The sequence below is a fragment of the Haemaphysalis longicornis genome, unplaced genomic scaffold, assembly GCF_048455015.1.
Source record: "Haemaphysalis longicornis isolate Haplotype H1 unplaced genomic scaffold, Haemaphysalis longicornis Haplotype H1 scaffold_2, whole genome shotgun sequence".
Taxonomy (NCBI): domain Eukaryota; kingdom Metazoa; phylum Arthropoda; class Arachnida; order Ixodida; family Ixodidae; genus Haemaphysalis; species Haemaphysalis longicornis.
Window position 1 is genome coordinate 207,310,446 of NW_027526295.1, and position 22,098 is coordinate 207,332,543.

The window sequence follows — 22,098 nt, forward strand, 5'->3', positions numbered from 1 at the left end:
CGATGGTGTAACTCGTAGGTCACTGGTTGAACCGCACTTATTGCGGCAAAAGCAAAGAGCCAACGTGAGCGCCATCCATACTAGTCCTTGTATTTGAAACACAAGGTGTTTCATAGCGTGAGGCGCTGGTGAGTGGGTGTCGCCAGTTTTTCGTTTGTTTGTTTGTTTGTTTGTTCGTTCGCTCGTCGGTCTATCGGTCGGTCGACCGACCGGTTGGTTAGTTGGTTGGTTGTAGGCTAGTTTGTTTGTTTCGTTTTGTTTCATGTTTGTATTTGCCCCGCATTTGTTTCAACTCCTCAAGTTAAGATGCTCCATTTTGGATTTCTCTTCTCTTCGGCTGCTGTAATGAGGCCGCGAATAGTCTTGATTGTCGGACGCCGGAAACCTTGAAAATTTCGGGGTGCCCGGAGCGTGTAACGACTCACTGCTGAAAGATGCCGTGTCCCGATTATTCACCACTAACGGGCACGCTTACCCCAATTCCAGACCGTCTATCAAGACTGAATGACGTCGAGGAACGACTAGTCACAGTTCGACTTCCGTCAAAGGTCCTACCTTTCTTCAAAATAATTTGTCACTTCAGTTTTACTGGTCACCCATTTTCACAGGATAGAATGACTCGTACTTTCTAAACCTTTTTTTTTTCGCGCGCTATGTTTCCGTTTGGTTCCGCCGTCGCTGCTTCACCTTTTTTTGTCGTGGTATGCTCCTTATCTGCGCTCGTGGCTTCGTTGCCTTTTCTGGTCGTGTTTCGCAACACCAGCCGCTGCGATGCCAACCGACCTCGCACGGGTCTAACAGCCAGTGATTCTGAGAAACTTTGCCACAAAAAAAGGATCCGTAGAAACGAGACTACAGGAAGCACTCCGCAGGTGCCGCCTAATGCTACGTAACTGATGCCGATTTCAGAAACAGCCCGCTATATACAGGCGAGAAGAAGACAGAAGCTGATGCTACAGGGCTCTTTAGCGTTTCCCTAAAAATGCTTCCCGTCAGTGCCGTTCACGCTCAGATTTCGTGTCCTTGTTAAGTCGCTCCTTCCGAGCTCAAATATCTCGCGTGCTTCAAATTGCGTCCTATCGGGGGTTTGATGAAGTACTTCCAAACACAATTGAGACATCATTTCTATTTTTGTGACTCCAGGCACTCCGCTCTTTTCTCTTAGAAATTGTGTGGGTGAATGCTTACGAGCATTTCGCTTGTTTCAGTCTTCTTTCGGCTTCAGGATCAGATAGTCTTCCGTTATTGCGTCAGGTGCAGCCTTACCGTTCTGTTGGAGCGGAAATAGTGGATGTGACGCCACTATAATTATTAACATCAAAAGAGACGACAAACTGTCGTTGAAAGCTTTGTTTTTGTAAACCGTTTCCCACACCTTCACATCTGTTAGTGGGAACTTTGAGGCGTTAACGAAAGTGTGAGGGGGAGGCAGTCAGAAAGATTAAGCCATAGCCGCACGTGCCGCCCTCCCCCTCAGACTTTTTCCATCCGCTCCTATTCTGTTTTTCTGGATTGGCTGCCTGGTTCTCTCACTCGGTTACACGGACATCGGGGCCGCCGCCGCAGCCGCCAAACCCAGGTAACGGGCGCCAAAGGGCTGCGCCCTAAAACATTTATTGGTAGTGGTTATCGAGGATGCAGGGTCAGTGGCCTCGTCCATTCCACCTTTATGCCTTTAGCTGGAAAATTCCCATTTGCAGCCGCGGCGCACCCTCGCATCCGCCGTACCCCCAGTGATTGGTACCAGGTCACTAACGCGCAAATGAGTACAAGATTCGCTGCAGGCGCATGGCGAGAGAATGTTTGTAGAAGTTCTACGCGAGGAGGCGTCCTGAATGTTCGTCCTTTCGGATACGAAAGCGTAGACAGATACAAACTTCAGACTGTAATATGAGTAATGCTTCAAGCAATTAAATCAGTTGACAGAGTCTTGACACTTTTTCACGTGATCAAGCACCATCAATCCCGAGGGCAAGAGAGAGAGAGAGAGAGAGAGTGAGAGAGAGAAGGTGACCGCTGAGTGAAAGCGACAAAAGCGGAGGAGAGCGCTCCTAGGGGCGCGTGAGGGGTCCGTGTTTATTGACTCTAGAGCGCGGTGCTTTCCCTAAGCTTTCCTTCCAAGACGGGCCGCAAGGTTCAGCGAGCGCGTTGTTGATCCTGATAATTAACTCCTTATGAGGAGTGACAAAGCGGCCGGGGCTTTGTCGGCGCCCCGGGGAGCCCCCCGCAAAAACAGTACCTCGGACGGTGCCAGATATTCGCGGCTCTCGCCGGTGCCTCTCTGCAGGCATGGCCGCTAGGGAACGGAAGATTTGGCGTACACAGGCAATAATACGGGGCTAATTAGCAAGGGCTCTCTCACTCCGGCTTATGCGCTTTCGAGAGTCTGCGTCGCACAGACAATGAGCGTGCGTTCACGGTCAGGGTACCTCGGCTTCATTATTCGTCCGAGAGAAGACTGTTGGGACTTCACTGGCGGGTAAATAACTCGGGGAACTGATCAGCACTTTACGTGGTGGTCGGGTGTTGCTAGGGAAAGTTACACTGCGAAGAATGTAAACGACATTGTTCAAATTTGTGCGCCCAGGGGTAGGAGTGAGTGAGTGAGTGAGTGAGTGAGTGAGTGAGTGAGTGAGTGAGTGAGTGAGTGAGTGAGTGAGTGAGTGAGTGAGTGAGTGAGTGAGTGAGTGAGTGAGTGAGTGAGTGAGTGAGTGAGTGAGTGAGTGAGTGAGTGAGTCACGAATTTTCAGTAAACACAACGTGCTCCCTCGCATCGTGGATTTCGGCAATATAAAGCTGAAGTGGTATTTTTGCTAACACATATGGAACTATACTTGAAAATATCAATTGATCAAAACTGATGTTGGCTATTTTAGCAGTGTATAGTGATATTTGATTGTAACAATCCGCCTTTTTCAAGACGCCACTGCGCATGCGCGAAGCCCTAGGGGTGAACGCGAGAAACTGTTGGGAGGGCGCCACTGCAACATCCGTCTGCAGCGTCCACCGATACTCGGCTGAGGTCCATGCATCGTCGGCAACGTGAACTGCAAATATCTAGCCACTTTTGTGTAGTTTGAATGCAATGCTGCTTTCGTGTGCTGCGTACAAGTGCACCTCTCGGGCCAAGGGTGACTAGAAGAAGCGTTTTTTTTCGCTTCCCATCAGCTACGCGCGACAGGCAGCGCCGAGAAACCTGGATTAGGGCTGTGAGACGCCAGTCTGAAAATGGGAAGCGGAAGTAACCGCAGTGAAGTTTAACCGTGGTTACGAAACTTTAACCGCGGTTATCACAAACTGCGGTTTTGTCTGTTACACACAAAATTCTGATTGTGGTGACCGCGGTCACTTGGTTGTGAGCGTAACAAAAATTAATTACCATTATTTTAACTTAACGAGAAAAAACAAAAGAGAAACAGTGTAGACAGTCGCTTCAGACCCAAACGCATCGCACTCGCGCGCGGCGAGGAGAGGGGCTTCCCCAACTGCTCGCAACCGGCTTGGTTTGCTCAGGTCTGCTCGGTGTTGGGAACTTTAGGCTTAGCATCGCGGTGGATATTGGACCGCCGCTATCTCAACAACTGCGAATTACAATCCATATCACAATTTTAACCGCACTAACACAACTTTCTTGCATGTTGAAGTTATTTTCCGCGATCAGATTGATTTCCAAGAGCGGCGATAAGCTGTTGCTGCCGTCGTCTGGGCCGATCGAGCCGCTTTCAGTTCCGTGCGGGCAGGCGCGCCGGCGTGTTCACAGGCACGGCCGACGTGCGCGCCGATCGTTTCTGAGTGCTGAAACGCTTCATGATTGCCTCGTTTATCCATTTTTGTGGCGGACGACGTGCGGAATTTGCAAATTTAGCACGGCTTTTGTCGTAGTTGATCGGGTGGATCGGGAAACGAGCCGCTGTTGACGGGCGGTCGCGCTGCTTGCGAGAGCAACGCAAAGAACACCAGCGCCTCTTGGGGCCAGCGTTGCGGCGCCCGCTATTTGATAACCTTCGTCTCCACCGAACGCCAGGTGTTTTTTTTTTTTTTTTGCCTCCGCTGATGCGCCGCCACTTGCGTCCGAACTAACTTGCACGATTTTGAGCACTGCGGCTGAGGGAACTGCGGTTAGCGTGACTGAACTGAGGTGGCCAGCGGTTTGCGTTAACCATGGTTAGCGGGGTAACCGCAGTTTCGCCTGCCATGTAACGCAGCAAACTGCGGTTTTGCCAAACCGCGGTTCGCTTAACCGTGGTTAACTGCACCCGTGTAACTAGGGTATTATGGCTAGTCGACCGGGCCAAGTCCATCCAGCCGTTGGTCACGGCAAGAAAGCCTCCCGGAATGAATTGTTCCCCTGGAGATTGTATACTGATGCAGTTGTAGTCGTCAGGGGAAGTATAAGAGTAAAAATGCGACTAGGTGAGACGGAAAGCTACCTTCTCTTCGAGCGTCGAAAAACAACGCGCTCACGGCGAAGGCAACAACCACGACGCACCGCGCTAACCTTGACCTCCGATCTGCTTTCCGTCGCTACCTCAAGAGGGCGCCACACCGCAGTGAAAAAGGCGGATTACAACGGGATGTTGAATAGTGTGTAGCTTTACGATTTCCATGGTAGAACATATATATATATATATATATATATATATATATATATATATATATATATATATATATATATATGTATATATATATATGTATATATATTACCGCACATATTACCGATATTGTTTGTTGCTATGGGCTCTGACAGTCTGTTTATTTATAGTTATGTCGTAAATTAAGTTCTTCAAAAATAAAAAGCTGCATATAACTCGGCTGGCCTTGGCACATACAAATAAAGTTAGTGCCATTAACTGTATTTGAGATAACGGCAGTCAAATAAACTTTGTCCGTGTATCCGAAGCCGACCAGCCTCCGCAAGTTCTTCCTGTACGTCGGTTACAATAGTGTAATGTGAGCCCATAGCTGAACTAAGCTGAGCTTATTGACGTATTCGACTTCAAAATGGGATCCGCGCAGGCGCAGATGTTATGGCACATAATGGAAACAAGACTACCCAATATGGCTTTCTGAGATATTCTACTTATTATTATGCTCGGCTACGCCATATTGCCAAAGCAGACGGAAAAATATCTTTAATGCGGGGGCTTTACCACTTACCGATGCAAACTATATTCATTACGGAAGAGAAGAGGCGCAAGCAGTTAGGGAAATAAGCTTCGCGATCGCGAGCGTGATTATGAAATCGCACCGATCCTCGAGAAAAGACGACGAGGCAAGCGACCACTTTTGTTCGTTCTCCGAGAAACGAAAAAAAGAAAAGGCAGGTTTAATTGTACCCAAATCTTCCGGACTATTGAATCGAAAGTCATCCAATATCGCTCTTTCCAGCGAGCCCCTTGTCTTGCTAAATGCAGCCGTGCGTAAACAAGTGCGCCGAACGGCCGAGGCAGCGGCGGCGGCGGCGGAGGCAGGACAGATGGCAGGCAGCTTTTAGCCATCGATAATTAACGTGACGCGCGGCTGCCCGCATTTTCCCGCTGTTCTCATTTTACTCTCCGACTCCGGTCGCAGTCATCGTCCACGCTTCAAATCGTCCTGCTTCGTCGAGAGACCGGCGTCGGTCCGGGCGCCTCATTGATCGTTAATCTCGCTCCGAGCACGGGCTTCCTCCACCTCCTCCTCCTCTGCGGGTCGGCTTTATTTGGCGCCTTTTCACTCGTGACGGAGTTTTTTTCACTCCCGCTATTTTCTTTACTTGACCCTCTATCAACAATGAGCGGTCCGAATGCCGAACTTGCGCTCACTGATAGGGGCCGTCTGGCGGGCCATGCTGGTCACTCCGCGTCCAATCTCGCTTCGGACAACAATGCGGCGCCGAACCGAGGCGGAATTAAGCAATATGGCTCAAGTTTCCTCTTCCAGGGCGTGCAAAAGCACGTGCACAACTGGAATGATATGAAATTATTTCTTTAAGGTCTTTTCGCGCGGCAGCGTTCGAGTTGAGATGGCATACTGTTTGCGGTTTTAAACATGGCTTTCAGTTCCCTTTAGCGCAGTAAAAAGATTTAGTACACAACACTGCGGCGTTAAGTGGCTCTTCTTTATCAAATGATAAGGTGGGATGGGTTAAATGACAAGACGTGAAAGTGATATTGAATGAAATAGCTTTCAACACCAAAAATGGGTAGCTTGAGCAGCGTCTGAACATTTCACGTAATGTCGTCAACTGGAATCAAATTCTGGGGGGGGGGGTTGTTTACGCGCTGAAGCTTCACCTGGTCTGTGAGGTGCGCCGTAGGAGAGAGCTGGGGATTCATTTCGACCACGTTGGGATCCTTAACGGGCGCCTACATCTCGACACACAGGCTATCGATTGAAATCAGCAACGACGTGTTATGGCACGCGGGCTGCAAGGCTTATTATTTATCTCTTGCTGCGGACTTTACAAACAAGAAGTAGCGCATACGGATTGACCTTACGAACATCCGCCCTATAAGCTTGAAGCCGCCTTTATGAGAGAGCACTCAAGAACGTATACACCTCTGGAGTACCTAGCCGGACTAAATGGGTCATCGCCATGGTGCGATTGAAAAGGTTGTATTTTACAGCGTGTATCAGCTACATTAGCCTACAATACTTAAAACGACTAAGTGCAACTCGGCTCGTTACACCACCTCTCATTTGCCTTTTAAAGCACTTGTCATTACCTGAACGAATATGTTGTACTTCAATTGATTTTAGTTATGTTTGTCGCTCTTTGCCCTCGGTTGGCGTTGTGCCAGTAAACAATGATAATAGTCATCAAACGAATTAGGAGGACTAACAAAAAGACTAACTGCATATTACTGGTGGTAATGTCGACATATAATTACTTTTTTCTTTTTAGAATTCTAGGAATCCGTTATTTTAAAAAGTCAATTCAGCATCTGTTTGAACGTTGGCTTACTCACTATGCTGGAAATCAGAAATTGTAGGTTGCCTCCGCAGGCTAACGACGAAAATACTTTTGGTTGTGTTGCGATCTGGGTGTTTGTTCTTTCCAGAAAAAAAAAAAAAAACACAAGCCCGCGAAAGGCGGGGACATTCGAAAAGCAAGAATACCATGTGACTACAGGCGCCCCTACTGCTCCCCAAGCGCCTTCACTGGAGCTCTGTTGGTTCCACGGCTGCACGCGTTTAACAGATCGTCGAATACGGCTTTGAAATGTAGCATAAGTCGATGGGCTTCACGACCCATCAGGCGGTGAGATGAGCGTGAGCATTTTCTGAAGGAAAAGAAAAAAAAAATGGCTCCAATCCACGCTGTGAAGGTGATTGGAAAGCAAAGCTTTAAACGACACCCACAGCAATTGTCCATGTCACGTCACTTGAATTCACACACGTGGCTGTGCAAAGAGTGAAACCAGAGATTCCGACAGCCGTTACCTGTAATTCGCGGACGTGGCGTCCCGAACGCAGCAGCAGCGTCGGCCACGGCCGGGCTAGAGTGGTGGATGCCGCCGCTGTAGCGACACCGCGCGTCACAAGCGCAGACCGCGCTTGTGACGTGGCGCAGACACCGCGGAGACACCGAAATAATTCGGCATGTGAGCTTAGTGATTCCCATTTATACAGATTTAAACGAGTTAGTTTAGTACGTTTGAGAACTACGAGAAAGCTGAGGGAACTTTTATAATTGCTATTTATCAGAACCAGTTGCTACTTTCGCCTTTTGTAATACCACTTAAAACACAACCGAATTGGTATTCACCAATTGAGAAAACGGAGTCCCATTATTGGCAAGCTTTGCGCAAAAGGTAGCGTTTCTCAAGCGGCCAGATGTCTGTATGTGGTTTGTATATTTCCTTTTCCCTCCCTGCAAACCAATCCTAACGTATGTTTGCCGTGCGACCACTTAATTCCATCGGGTGCGCGTTACCCTGGGGGTGCTGTACGAACAAGTTTATCAAGCCGTGCGAAAGCAGAGTGTAATGAACGTGAAGCTGCGCCAAAATAGGCCCAAAACAACACTCGCTAAAGCAGACGACACAGCCGTACCGCCGATGCCGCTGCTGGCGAGCAGGCACTTCCACGCGGGGAATACTGGGTAAATTCGCCGCGCCATCTACTGTGTGCTCCGTCTGTCTTACTCAATAAGCTGTCTTACGCTTATTGATTAACTTCGAAAGCTCCGCTAGTTCCATTCCGTCAGCTGCGGTGGAAATTGCCATGGCTTGGCATTTCCTTATTAGATCTTCCGCCTCCTGGGAACGTTTATCAGTGTCCTGTCTAGCCATCATGCCCACGACTAATACTGCAGACTCCGTGATAACGCGTGTAAGATTGTCGCTGGCTTCCTGTGTCGTAAACTCCGCTTCCTCGGTAAGAGAGAGAGAGAGAGAGAGAGAGAGAGAGAGAGAGAGAGAGAGAGAGAGAGAGAGAGAAGGCTGGTGAGGTCAGCCCTGCTAGGGACAAGGCTTGCTACACCAGATTTGGGGGGGGGGGGGGTGACTACGTTGATGAGTGGTGAATATTAGACATCAGGGTTAAGAGCTGAATATCGGTTCTGCAGCGCGATCCTGAATTCTTTAACGTTACGTCTCACTGTTAGCTCATTGATCTGCTTCTTTCGTACTACCTTGTTGCGGTTCCTACTCAAATCTAGCCTAATTCGAGATCTTACCGTACGGTGGTCACTACACCTTACCCTTCCTAGCACTTCCACATCCTGCACGACGCCAGGTTTATCGCATAATCTGAAGTCTATTTCATTTTTATGCTCCCCATTCGGGCTCCTCCACGCCCACTTCCTGCTCTCTCGTTTGCAGAAGAAGGTATTCATTATGCGTAGATTATCCCGTCCTGCAACCTCGACTAGTTGGTCCCCGCTGCTATTTCTATAGACCAGACCATAGTTCCCAACTGCCTTGCCTCCAGCCTGATTCTTGCCTACTTTAGCATTGAAGTCTCCAATAACTACGGTATCCTGCGTTTTTACTTTAGCCATTGCCGATCCCACATCGTCATAGAAGCGTTCAACTAGCTGATCGTCGTGGCTGGATGTAGGCGGGTTGCCCTGTACCATCTTGAGCTTGTACCTCTTATTAAGCCTAATTACAATACCGGCTACCCTTTCGTTAATGCTATAGTATTCGTCCTTGTTGCCAGCTATGTTTTATTGACTAGAAATCCCTCTCCCAGTTCTCTTCTGTCCACTAGAACACGGTAACATAGGACGTGCCCATTTTTCAGTACCGTAAGGGCTTCACCTGCCCTCCCAAACCTCGGTAAGCCCTATTACATTCCATTTAATGTCCTCTAATTCCTGGAACAACACCCCTTGACTCGCTTCGCTAGATACAGTTCTCGCGTTAAACGTGGCAGCAGTGAGCTGATAACGGCGCTGCAGCCCATTATGGCTAATCACTGCTCTGTACTTCTGACAGCTTTCACATTGAGCGGAAAGGCTATAATTTTTTTGTTCTTGCTTTCATCTCACACGAGCTGGAACCTTCATACGTCATTCTGAACGCGTCGTTTTTGCCTTGGCGGCCACTTTTTTTCGCTTATTACCGTAAAAACCAAACCAATGGGCATTCCTAATTAAATGGACGCGGGGACTGCCGGTTAATTACATATATTTCGCCTTAAATATACATGCAGTTTTCTTTACGCTAAATAATGAAGACATGTATGACAAGTTCCAGCGGTTTCACCAGTTTCTAGCGGTTCTGTGCATCTAAAGCTTTTGTTGTCGTATCCTCTGAACTTTTGGGCTGAAGACTGAATCGAGGGACAAGTGGGCATCTTTCGAAGTCCCTGCTCGGGTGCTTGACGCCGCATGACTGCGGTATCTAGGTAGCGTGACATCGCACGACAAGCCGGGCCCCTAAAATTCTCCGCACCTAAAATCGGCAATAATTATGATTGAGCTGTACAACTTGTGTACTGGCTTAGTCGGTTTAGCAAGAATTTGCCAATACTTTGAGGGCATTCTCAAACGCATGAATAAAGACCGTTTGGGAATACTGCAAATTCAAGCTTCGCGTGTAGTTTTAACTGTTTGAAATGAATGGTTGATTCATGAGAATTCATCTCTGGATTTTTGGCTAGTAAGCGTTACTCTTTGCACGAATGACTGCTTACGGCCGCAGATAGCTCACAATAACTGACACTGGGACGTGCTGTGCTGAGACATAAACATCATTTTGGTCGGTGGTGTCAGCTGACCCCGTGCAAGACACGGCAGCCACAGACAACAAAATAAACAAAAATTCCGCATCTCCATTTCTTGGAAGAAGCACGAAGCGAACGACAGCAGTTATCGTAGGAACACTCTTGCTTCTGAAGGGGTGGCCACCGAACGGCCAAGTGTGGTGGTTCTGGTGGTCGACCAAGCATTGTCGTGCACAGTTGACGTTATTCCTTCCCCTTCTCCCTATCAACCTCCAAATGCATTCTCGTACGATGAGATATCTATTATTAAATAAGCGAGTGTAGTGGAAAAGATCAAAGCCTCTTTGTTAATATAAATATGAGTAAACCGTTAAGGTTTCTTCTATGCAACCTGAGTCAAAGCCATTATCCCAAATCCACTCCCGCAAAGTCCAAAATCCCACCTGCCAAAGTCCAATGCCAAAGTCCAGCACTGCCTAGAGAATGTATTTCATCATTGTCATCGCTAACCGTGTGTACTGCCAAACTACGTTTTTCTGGTGTTGCGGGAGGTTCCGAACATGCTATTGTTATGTTGTGTGGTGTAGGATTGGTGTACCCTTTGTGAAACCCGCGGCTTAAAGCTGGCTTTCCTGCAGTGTGTTTTACTCGGACGTCAACGCCATCAGTGGGGCATAGAAGGGTTCGCGTTAATATTCTTAGTAAATGGGATGCTCGCAGGCGTCCGGCAAAAAAGAAAGCTGTCAGTTTTTCGAAGCGAGAGAGAGAGAGACAGACCTTCGTCCGCTTCGACTGCGGACGAAGGTCTGGGCTCGGCGACCGAATAAAGGTCTTCCTGCGAAACGCCGTCTCTCAAGTGGTGGAGGTGTATTCTGCCTTTCTGTCGGCTCGGTCCGGTCAAAAAGGGACAAAAAACTTTTGCCGCATTCACCATGCCTTTATAAGTATTCTAATACCTGGGGAAACAAGTAGACAAATGAGCAGTCACTGAAGACCATATCTATATAAGGCCTACATAGTGCCGAGCGGCCATACGATTCGGGGCATTTAGTGTCGATGGGGTCTCCCGAAACTCGTTCGAATCGTACATCGCGAAGTTGTGAAGTGCGAGATAGGACGGGTGCAACCATACAAAAGAATAAATAGTGTTTTTATCACTCTAATCGAGTGGTAACGCGACACACCTTTATTAGAATTATCTCATATTAGAGGAGAAGTGATGGGTTATATGACGTTGCGGACGCAGTTTCTCTGCGTCTTTAGTCTTTGGGCTACTTATAAATGTGCGCTTTGTTGCCTCAGCATTCTTCATTACTGAGCTTCTTTCGGTCAAGCAAAGGCAGGAGAACCAAAACATTTAGTTAATAAAGCACATGCACTCCCCAAAATACCGCCCATGTATCAAGCTAAGAACAAACTGCTGATAGTTTTCGTTGCCGCCCAGAATATTTCGTGATTTCGACACGTCCGCAACTTGTCGTTGACGCTGTCTCAAGCACCCGTTAAGCACTGTGTTCACCCAAAAGCTCGTCTGCCCACCTTTCTTGACTACTTAAAATATCCTACGTTTCGCACCACCACCCGAATATGAGTCAGGTCTTTTTGTTTAAATCCCTACTAGCGAAGGACTATACTCTTGACTTCCCAATGACAAAAGCCAATGCGCACCAACCCCTACCCCTTGTTTTTGTTCATTTCTAGTAATCTAAGTAGGGCAACCGTGTTTCCTTCAAGGGGCTGTACAGGAATGAGCGGGTATGTTAGGTATTCCAAGCAAGCTGTGCTCCCAAGTTCGCTGACGGCGGAAAGAAACATTTTGTTGGCAACCTGCTAAGCCTCGTTTCCGGCCCAGCCCGCTCGTTGGCTTAGGCAGATTTCTCCTCCCCCTCCGAGCCATCATTTTATTCCCCCGCTAGCACCCTCCAAGATATTACGTGCGGAATTTTTCTTGGATGTGCCATCAGGAGTGAAGCGGTCAGGGCTGCGGAGAGCAGAGGGGAGAGGGGGAGGGGGAGGAGGAAGTCATTGCGCCGAGGTCTCCTCATTTGCAAAGCGTTCACGCTGACCCATCGGGGGCGATAACGCTTAAAGAGGCGCTCGCCACGGAATGGGCTCCCAATTTGACGGGAGCCTTTCCCGCACCTGGCAAAACAGTAAAGTATAACGTCTCTAAAAAGAGAAAAACCAAAGAGACGAAGCTGATCCAAGCCCGTTCGTAAAGCAAGTTTACTTTACATTTCGCTCACTTTTTTTGCTTCACCTCAAACCCTCACCGCCTCACAGCACCATCTCTGCTATTTTGGTCCTGATAAGCGTTTTACGAACACCAGTTATAAGAGAACAAAACCACCGGGGCAATGAAAGAGTTCGGAAAACCTATATATGCAGCAAAAAAAAAAAAAAAACCGAAGAAGGAAGATAGAGAGCAACGGGACAGTACAGCGAAACGCGAGGCGCTGCAGAAGCGGAGGAGAGAGGGAATGACGATGGCCGTAAAACACCAGCGTCTCCTTTCGGCGAAGGTTCGGCGAGAATAATAGAAAACTGTTCGTAAGAGCGACGGGCTGCAGAGGTGAGCATCGTAAAAGCGATTTTATTTGAGAGGAAGATAGAAGTGCAAAACGACAACGCGAGAAGTTCAGCGGTGGGTGGGGGGAGGCGAGTTTTGTGAGCGAGGAAATGTCCGACGTCGGCGCAGGCATCCTTCATTGCCGCCGTGTAGTCGTTTTGTTTTATTCTCTTAATCCGTCCCGCTGCTGCTGCTGCTCTTTCTCTCTCCCGCTCTCTCTCTCTCCCGAGTTTCCTCTTCCTGCAATTTGCACAGTTCTATTTTTATTGCCTCCCCATTCTCGGGTGGGACGCACTCGGTCACCTGTCTTCCGCTTACCTTCCTTTCATTGTTGTACACGGAGGGGCTGGCATAGGACGCGGATAGCGGGACAGCTCTAAAAGCGTGCCGTCGCACGAGTTTGGTGCGAGAATCTCGCAGCAGCGACGATATGTAGTGGGTTTCTCTCCAAAATTCTGTTTGTTTTTTTTTTTACCTCGTAGATAATTAAAATTTGGCATTGGGGCTAGGCATAACACCATAGCAGAAATGTCCGCTCGGTGCAGGCTTTGCGCGCTCTCTATGCTCACCTCCCTCTGCTCTTCATGGTAAGAGTGTCATTTGAAAAAAAAAAAAAAAAAAACGGGGCTGTTTTTGCTGTACAAGTGGAGCTTTGGAAGAAGTGTGCAGGGAGTACAGAGGGAAAGAATAACACAAGGAGGAGGAGGTGGGAGAGTGGATGATGTGACTACCGTTCTTCAGCACAAATCTCTCATACAACCGAAATCACACTGCTAGTTCCGACCCGACCCCATCAATCTAAATGATGACTGCTAGTTTCTTTTGTTGTTGTTGTTGGTTTGCGACGCGTTCACATAGACACTAGGGTATTTGTGGAGTGAAGTGCGTGTTGTAAGTTTCTAGTTTGTTTTTTAGAACATTTAAAGGACTGAAGGGTTTCTTTACTTGTTGTCCGGGCACGCTGACCTCTGCGGAGCCTTTTTCCTGGGCATATTAAGTAAGTGGTCTACTAGTTTACGGTATACCTCAGCGGGGATTAAAGAGACACTGAGGAACTCGATTCGTCAACCTCTTGTCTGTGCCTGCATTTACTAGTCCAACGCGGGTAGCCCGGGCCAGGTAAATTTCGATTCTTAGTTGAAGTGTACAGCTCGAAGTAGGAGAAACGGCCATTCGCCGTTTGCTACGCCTCATGGACTGCAGCAAGGATATTGCATTGATTTTAAATGTGTTTTTATGCTCTCTCAGTTTTACGCGCCGACCCAACACAGGCGATGAGGCTCCCGTTAGTGGAGCTCTCCGGATTAATTTTGACCACCTGGGGATCTTTAACGTGCGAAGGAATCTTGTAAACTTCCTAACCCCTATATTAGAAAGCGGCAACAATATTTACCATTCCTTCCCAAAGAATGTTGAGAGAAGTGCGAAAGCCAAAATGTCCGTCCAGCCTTCGCTGAAATTGCGTCCAATCGATCATCAAGCCTTCAAAGACCCGAATCGCAAACGAGAACGAACCCACGCTACCATTTTTTTGCGCATTACGTGAACGCATCTATAGCCTACGAGCGGTCCGAATGTACACCGATACATGGGTTATGAGATAAATGTATACTATTCTACCGTCACGGACAAATGGAACGCGATCACGAAAACGTGAACCAGAACACGCAAAAAGCGAAAAAATGTCTTTCCATGGAGGTTAAATTGACGCGTGGTCTAATTGCAGTACAGAAGTTGACAAATGTGGCTTTCAGAATATTGCAATATCGCGCCTTTTTTTTCACATCCGCGAACAGCATTTCTCATTTTTGTGTGTTTTGATTCATATTTTCGGGTTCACGTTCCATTTGTCCATGAGTGACGGGGCGGTGCGGGGTTTTAAAGCTCTTGCGCGTTTTCTCAGAGACTCTGGACTCGACTCCGGCCTGTGACTGCCTCTGACTTTTTTGTTGTTTTTTTATGTGTGTTCTTGTGTCTCTCTGGTGGAGTTTCTTTCGTTTTTTTTTTCTTTTTCTTATTTATATTATTCATGTAAGCATATAGCCCTTATCACATGTTCACCAACCATCTGAAGTAGCAAGCCCAGCATTATGCAGGGCTGACCTCTTCGGTCTCATTAAAGAATTTTCTCTCTCTCTCTCTCTCTCTACTCCTTCTTCATGATCGATGCGTGTATTGTCTCATCTAGAACCGTTCCTTTTTCGCTATTTTCAAGCGACCATTTGACACAATGGACGCCCGGTTTGACGCACGCGCCGCTTGTCCAGAGATGTTATCAGAGCTTTTCGGTCAACCAACCGGGTAGTCGGGAAATGCGTTAGTTTTTTTTGTTTTTTTTTACGAGAGGACATTGGTCCCGCTAAGAAAGATTTCGCTTCGAAAACTAAATTTAGTCGTACAGCCGGCCACTTTGTAATCCCTGCGGTATGTCGCCTTAAACAGGAGCACCTCTGACATCCTACCCTGCAGTGATACGCTTACGGACATCGTGAAATAACACCGAGCTTTCTGGGAGGTTCTTCCAATATGGACAGCCACAGATACCGATATAGTTCGGCATATGCGGGGGGGGGGGGGGGGGGCGCAAAATTACACAACGGAGCTTATATCATAGCATCAGGCAGCCATTTAACGAAAGTAAAAAAAAAACCTTGCTCGTGTACACACACACACATACGCGCCCGCGCGCCTGCACACTCACCGCACACGTTTAGTGCACGCATGCGTACGTACGTATGTACGTACGTACGTACGTACGTACTATTATGAGCAATATGAAAGGGAACACAGGAACGCGTGGCAAACAGCCTCGAAACAGACTCGTAGCGATACGCGGATGGCGCTGTGAAAACCAAAGGGGGAAAGGAGGGCGCTCTTCCACTTACTGTTGGCGCTCCCACCATGCTGGCATTTCTACAAAGCAGCAGCTTACGTCCTTTCACCGATAACATGGTATTGTCGAGCAGCCGATAAGGCGCACGGTGGGAATGGGAACAGTTGCAAAGACAGAGCCCCCTTTCCATTCTGTTTCCGACGGCGGCCGCTGCATATCAGTCACAGCGGGGTCTGAGGGTGTTTTCTACGCGTTCCTGTGTTCCCTTTCATATTGCTCATAATAGTATATACATACATACATGCATACATACATACATACATACATACATACATACATACATACATACATACATACATACATACATACATACATACATACATACATACATACACACATACATACATACATACATACATACATACATACATACATACATACATACATACATACATACATACATACATACATACATACATACATACATACATACATACATACATACTTATACAGACAAGTGTACGTTGCTTACTGGCCAATTCTTCATCACCCATTCTAAGCCACTGCACCCTAACACATCAAACGTTGCGTACTATTTCCACTAAAGTAGAGACCCAGTAACGCGGCATCTTTCGAAATGTCAGCCCTGAGGGTATCAAGACGCTTAAACGCGATTTTGCTGACTCCTAAATATTTCGTAATCCAGTAAAGTTACCTGATAGGTGTATGTGTGAAGATCACTCATATCTGTAAGCCTAACCAGAAAAACGGCAATTTTTGCCCGATAGATAGTTGTCTAAATGGTTTGAAAACTATCTGAAAATGGGCGGAAACCTTTGCTACATATATAGCGCACAATGCAGGTAGCTTTATATTTACGTCTACCCTCACGACCATCTTATTACGCATTAGAACCCGTTCTAATAGAACATCTCCCAGAAACAAAACACTTTCCAAGAAAGGACCTCACTGAAGACAGCCCACCTTCACATAAAAACAATGAAAAAAAAAGTAATGTGTGAAAATACATTCAAGATTAAGGGGACTGACTTGCGGACTAACTGCAGAGGATGGTTTCGCACCACTCTTTTCCTTAGCTCATGGTGTTTCTCTTCTAGTCGAATATTTTTCCCTTTGAACTATCCGGCACCATCTTCTACATGCGGGCTGAAATGTCAACACTCTCGCAACGAAAGGAAATCCCACTCTACCTGCCACTACCACTTTGTCTGCATTCTGATTTCGCTTTCAAGGAGCATAGAGACGAATGCGATATGCCGAATTAAGAACCATGCGTCTCCCCCCCCCCCTTACTTCAAGTTCACGCGTACGCTGGCGTAGTAATTTATCCTATTACAGAAATATATCCTTGTACATATAAACCTAAAACCTCTAAAATCTAGAAAAAGGCAAGCAGGATCGTATGAGATATCAAATTAGAAAAGGGATTGAGAGCGAGAAGTGGGGAGATTTAATGCAGGTTCAAAGGTAAGGCATGGTATTTATATGGCTTACTGCATAAAATTTTAGAAACTGCTTGCAAAATCATACGGAGAAAAAAAGAGGCCGGAATTGGGAGCCCAAGGCGCTTAAGTGCAGTTGCGATACCCGGAGGACGAAGTGAGGTAAATGTCATGTTCGTTCAATGAGTTGATTTGGAATGCCACTTGCAATAAGTAAGTTTCCCACAGAGTGGCGAAAATAAGTCGGCATACGCTCGCAGACATCGCGGCCATTTCCTTGCGATAATGTTGACGTCACAATTCGCTTTATACGCGCTCAAAAATCTACAGTGGCATTTAACCGTGCCCGTAAGAGTGGGGTGTTCTTACAAAAACGGGCTTCTGTCCCCTCACCGTTTGACTAGTTCACCACTCTCTCTCTCTCGTGAAGTCAACGACGTTTTATTTTACCAGCACCGCATACCAGTGCTACATACGAGGCACATCCAGGGACTGTCTGAGGGATGTAAGACTTTCGTCGAGAAGGAGTGAAGATATTACGGCTGGCACTCGGATATTGAATGTACTGGGACGCGTTTATGCCGCTAAAATTTGTTTTGAACCTTTCAGAGATGCCTTTCGCATGCTAAATAATATATGAGTGTGCATAAATGCTTCCTGTCGGTACCTTTGCAACTGCGCTTACCCAGACGGCAACCCGATTGGTGGTAGGCAGCTTCGTTGCGCCGGAGCACGAGCTTATCATGTGCGTGTTAATTCCTTTCCTTAGTCAATGTCATTGCGAGCGAATCACCGCTTTTCGTGGGCAGCTGACGTTTCAAATCAGCCATGGGCGATAGATATTGTGAGTAAGAGAATGGAAACATTTCTATTCAGATTTTAAGCGTAATTTTATTTTTGTGCTTATCAGATGAGTACTCATCGGAAACACGTATCGTTTGTCGAAAAATTTATTTTTAGCACAACGCCCTTCCTTACTGGGAGCGTTTCTTTAGGAACTCGACTCATGTGTCAAAACGCCCTGAGATAGGAACCTACCGAAGAAGAACATTTTTAATATCGCAAGTTTTAAAACAAAGCTTGTTGTCTATTAGCAGGGGCTAAAAAAACTGGAATATTGTGCGACCATTGAGGTTATGTCAGGCCTAAACAGGCAGCCCTTTGAGCCTTATTTTGTCGCCTGACCTAAAAGCCAGTGCCCGCGCTTCAGTGTTGCGCTCCGTATTTTTTTTTTATTTCCTTTGCTAAATTCTTAGGGCGTTGGCGGCCCTCTTTTTCGCAAGCTGCACGTAAAATAAAGTGTTGGCATCACGTCATCCGGAAAAAAGTATCAAAGAAAGGACATTCTTTCCCCTGCATTACCCTTTCTCTAGATGTTTTGGCCTACTAAACTTTTTTCTGACGTTTATCTATCAGGAGCCAAGTATAATTGAATTATAATTATCATATTCTGCACGCAGTAATATGTTAATGTGAGTAGTAAGTAGCGACACAACTTTGTAACAATGTCTAGCATTTATTTATTTATTTATTTATTTATTTATTTATTTATTTATTTATTTATTTATTTATTTATTTAATACCCTCAAGGCCCCGAAGGACATTTATGCGCTGTAAGTCGTCAAAAAAATGCCTTATGAAGACTCATGCTAAGCGATTCCATGTTTCCGAAACTTGGTAGAATGACGCTGCTGAACACGTAACGTGAGTCCACCCTCAATACTAACTGCTCGACAAAGCTCCGCTAAACACTCCAGCCCTTTTGAGCAACTAGTACCGAAACGGAGGCCGATATGCTGGCCACGAATTTCTCTTCCCCCACCTTTTTAACCACGAAGCACGGCGCTTAGCTCAGCTTACTGTCCAGCGCCGTGAGTCGCGTCCGCATTCTCTCCCAACGCATCGATCGTTTCATTCCTCGAAGAGCCCCTCGTTTTCAGTCGCATGAGAACGCAAGACGGCGCGATGATACGAACAATCCCCTGGACGTACGCGCTGTCCCGTCTCCCCTCCCCCAGGAGTGACGTGAGGCGCGCGACACCGGGCGGAAGAGGAAGACGAGCGCTTTGCCTTGAAAACAAGGGCGTGCCTGGAGCGGCGCCTCCCGCGACGGCAACCGCTCGGGCGGAGCTGGGCGCAATCAGGCGTCTCACGTTCGGCCAGGGGGGGGCCAAGCGCACGTGTGCGGCGCCGTCGTGCGCTGTCAATATTTAATGCCCGCCGAGAAGCGTGCCTCTTCAATTTGGCACACCATTTGGGAGATTTAGAAGCGCGCTTCCCGCCGCAGGTGTGCAGCAACCGCTCACAGCCTGCGTCGGTCACGGTGGTCTGCACACTTACGTCCACCCCGCTGTCACTGCGTTATCACGGAGCGGTGAACAGCTGCAGTGCTGCGTTGTAGGCTGTACGGGAAATCATGAAGGTGGTTACTTGCGCCCCTATTTGAAGTGCCCGTACGTCAGTCTTACAAACTTAGCCAGTCAGTGTGTAAAAAGCTTCAGATTTTATGTACTCGCGGCTCCGGCATTGCTTATAGCCAGTCTTGCAAGACGTTAGGAGCGTTAAGACACCGTTATGAGTTCCATTAGACTCGCTTACAGGTCAGACTGAATCTTCAGATGAAAAAAGAAGTGATCATTTTTTGAAAAAAAGTACTCATGGAGCTCTTGAGCACAATATGAGCGAGAGAGAAAAAAAAAGTTCATAAAAATAAAAATTGGTCTTAGGGCCTTTATACTTTAATTTATGACGGCTTATATCGCCCCTGAAAAAACTATCTTCGCAAAATTTCATTTCTATTTACAGGCAAAGCCAACTTTAATAAAAATTGGTGTAAGCTTCGCATTTGTAAGTAGGCTTTCTCACATTTCCTGTGGAGCAGTAAGCACGGCCTTGTGCGGAGGGATTATGATTACAAAACACAGATGTAACTCTCGTTTTATCCAAGATATCTCAAAACAAATTGCACGATAATTAGCCAACAAGGCGAATATATCGTTTAGCAGAGCTTTATTTACTTGCCTTGATTAGTTAGCTCACAGTGAAGCTGTAAATGTTACATAATTACTGTCTGCTTTTAAAACACGACCATCATCGGAGAGAGTATGTTTACCGAAAATGGCTGTAACTCTTGTTTTACTGAAACTAGCCGTAAAACAATTACATGAAGTTTAGCCACTAATGCGACGCTAGTTAAAATTTCACACACACACAAATAAGCCGAAACTGAACGGAATCCCCGTAAAGACGACCCAGAGCCCCAGGTTTCAGCATATTTCGCACTGGGTGGAATTGAGTTTACTTTTTTATGTTTGAGGCTCATTTTAGGTGGACGCAAACCTCAGCAATTCCGGACCTTGTCATGTACAATCATTGTAAAATGTTTTTAGGCCATGTTAAAAGTTAATAGACCGCATAAAGAGTTCGAAATACAATCTCATCTCTCGCGGGAACTGAAATTATTTATGCTAGAAAGCTGGTGACCAGCACTTTTATTTGTTACTCTTGGGAAATAATTCAGTAACGCTTGCAACTGAAGCTATCGCTCTGTCTTTCACTTTTCTCAAAAACGTTTGTCGTGGCCTAGAAAAATTGGACAAAGACTGTACGATTGACAAACTGTTCACAAAGATTGGATGGTGTGCATGTGTTGCAAGCAACCGACGTGTTTCGCGTTACCCTGAGTAGATAACATCCAAAAAAATTACATTTGTACCACAGGTAAAATTGAGCACAACAATCTACTGCCTGTCTACCTATATTAGGTACCTTCGATCTCTATTAAGTACTGCAAAACAGACCTACATTTTGCTTTCAACTGGGTGAATTACAACATTATTTGCTCGCACAGTTCTTTCGCTATTGCTGTATATGGTATTCCATAGCCTTAGAAGGTTACGGGGCTGTGGAAATTAGGAACAGCTGTACTGCACAGTATAAACCCTACGCTCACAAAAAATAAAAGGAGTTCCTAAATGTATATTCTTGGAAAAAAGTCCTCCTATAGTTCATCTCATAAGCTACATGCAGCACTGTGGAGGCTACATTGTTATCAATAGTGCGCCCACTGAGGGCGCCTAATCCGCCGTGAAGGGGGTCCTGAAAGGACACTCCCTTCTCCCCTCTCGGCAAGTGGCACCGCACGGCCCCGCGCCTTTTGTCGCTTCCTTTGCGGTGAGTTAGGCGGCCTGAGGGGGACAACAATGTAGCCTCCACAGTGCTGCATGTAGCTTGTGAGATGAACTATAGAGTTCCTGTGGTTCCGGTCTTCCGTAGTTCGTCTCAGTCACCTATAGCTCCTTCCATTTATGTTTAGTTTATAGGAGGACTTCCAAATAAAGCATCTACCTTGCGCCATAAACGTCCAGCCATCATAATCAGAAATAAAGCATCTTATTTTCAACCTTGCTTTTGCAGAAAACACACGAGCCGCTTCTTGTACGACATTTCTTCTACGACATGTCAGCACTGTGAGAACACAACTGCATGGATTTACGCTGACATATGCTTTATTGTATTTCCGGGTCGGCGGATGGGAGACATTTCACTGAGAATCAGAAGGCCACCCTATCGAAACACAAATCTTGGCGTAATTCTGGTTCCTCTGCGTCTGGAACTGCAACACGGTCAAGGCTTTCACTCTTTCTTACACAAAACGGTATTGATGTTCTGTAAAGTAGAAGACGTTGCTGTTCTTCCTTTACAAAGTATTTTAATATTCATCTTGTCATATGGTTTCTTCATAAATCTTGCGTTAAAAACGCAAGATTTATGTAGCTCGTCTTCCACACAGAAATTGCACATCATCTTTCAGAAGCCAAGGTTTCCTTCAAGAGAACTTGCTTTCCGCTCTTAAAGACAATTCAACCTGAATCTTTCCTTTTATTCCGTGCAAGCGTAATAGTATAAACAAATAAGTTCAATTCAAGGAAACTTAGTACACAGCATGAAGTTACTATACTCATGTAACAAACCCCATTAGTTGGCGTCGAAGGATGTCAGCCTCCTATTCGGCGCTTCATTTTCGCGAACGCCGTCTTGCCCTACATGCCACTACAAGGGATCAAGTTAAAGTTTTC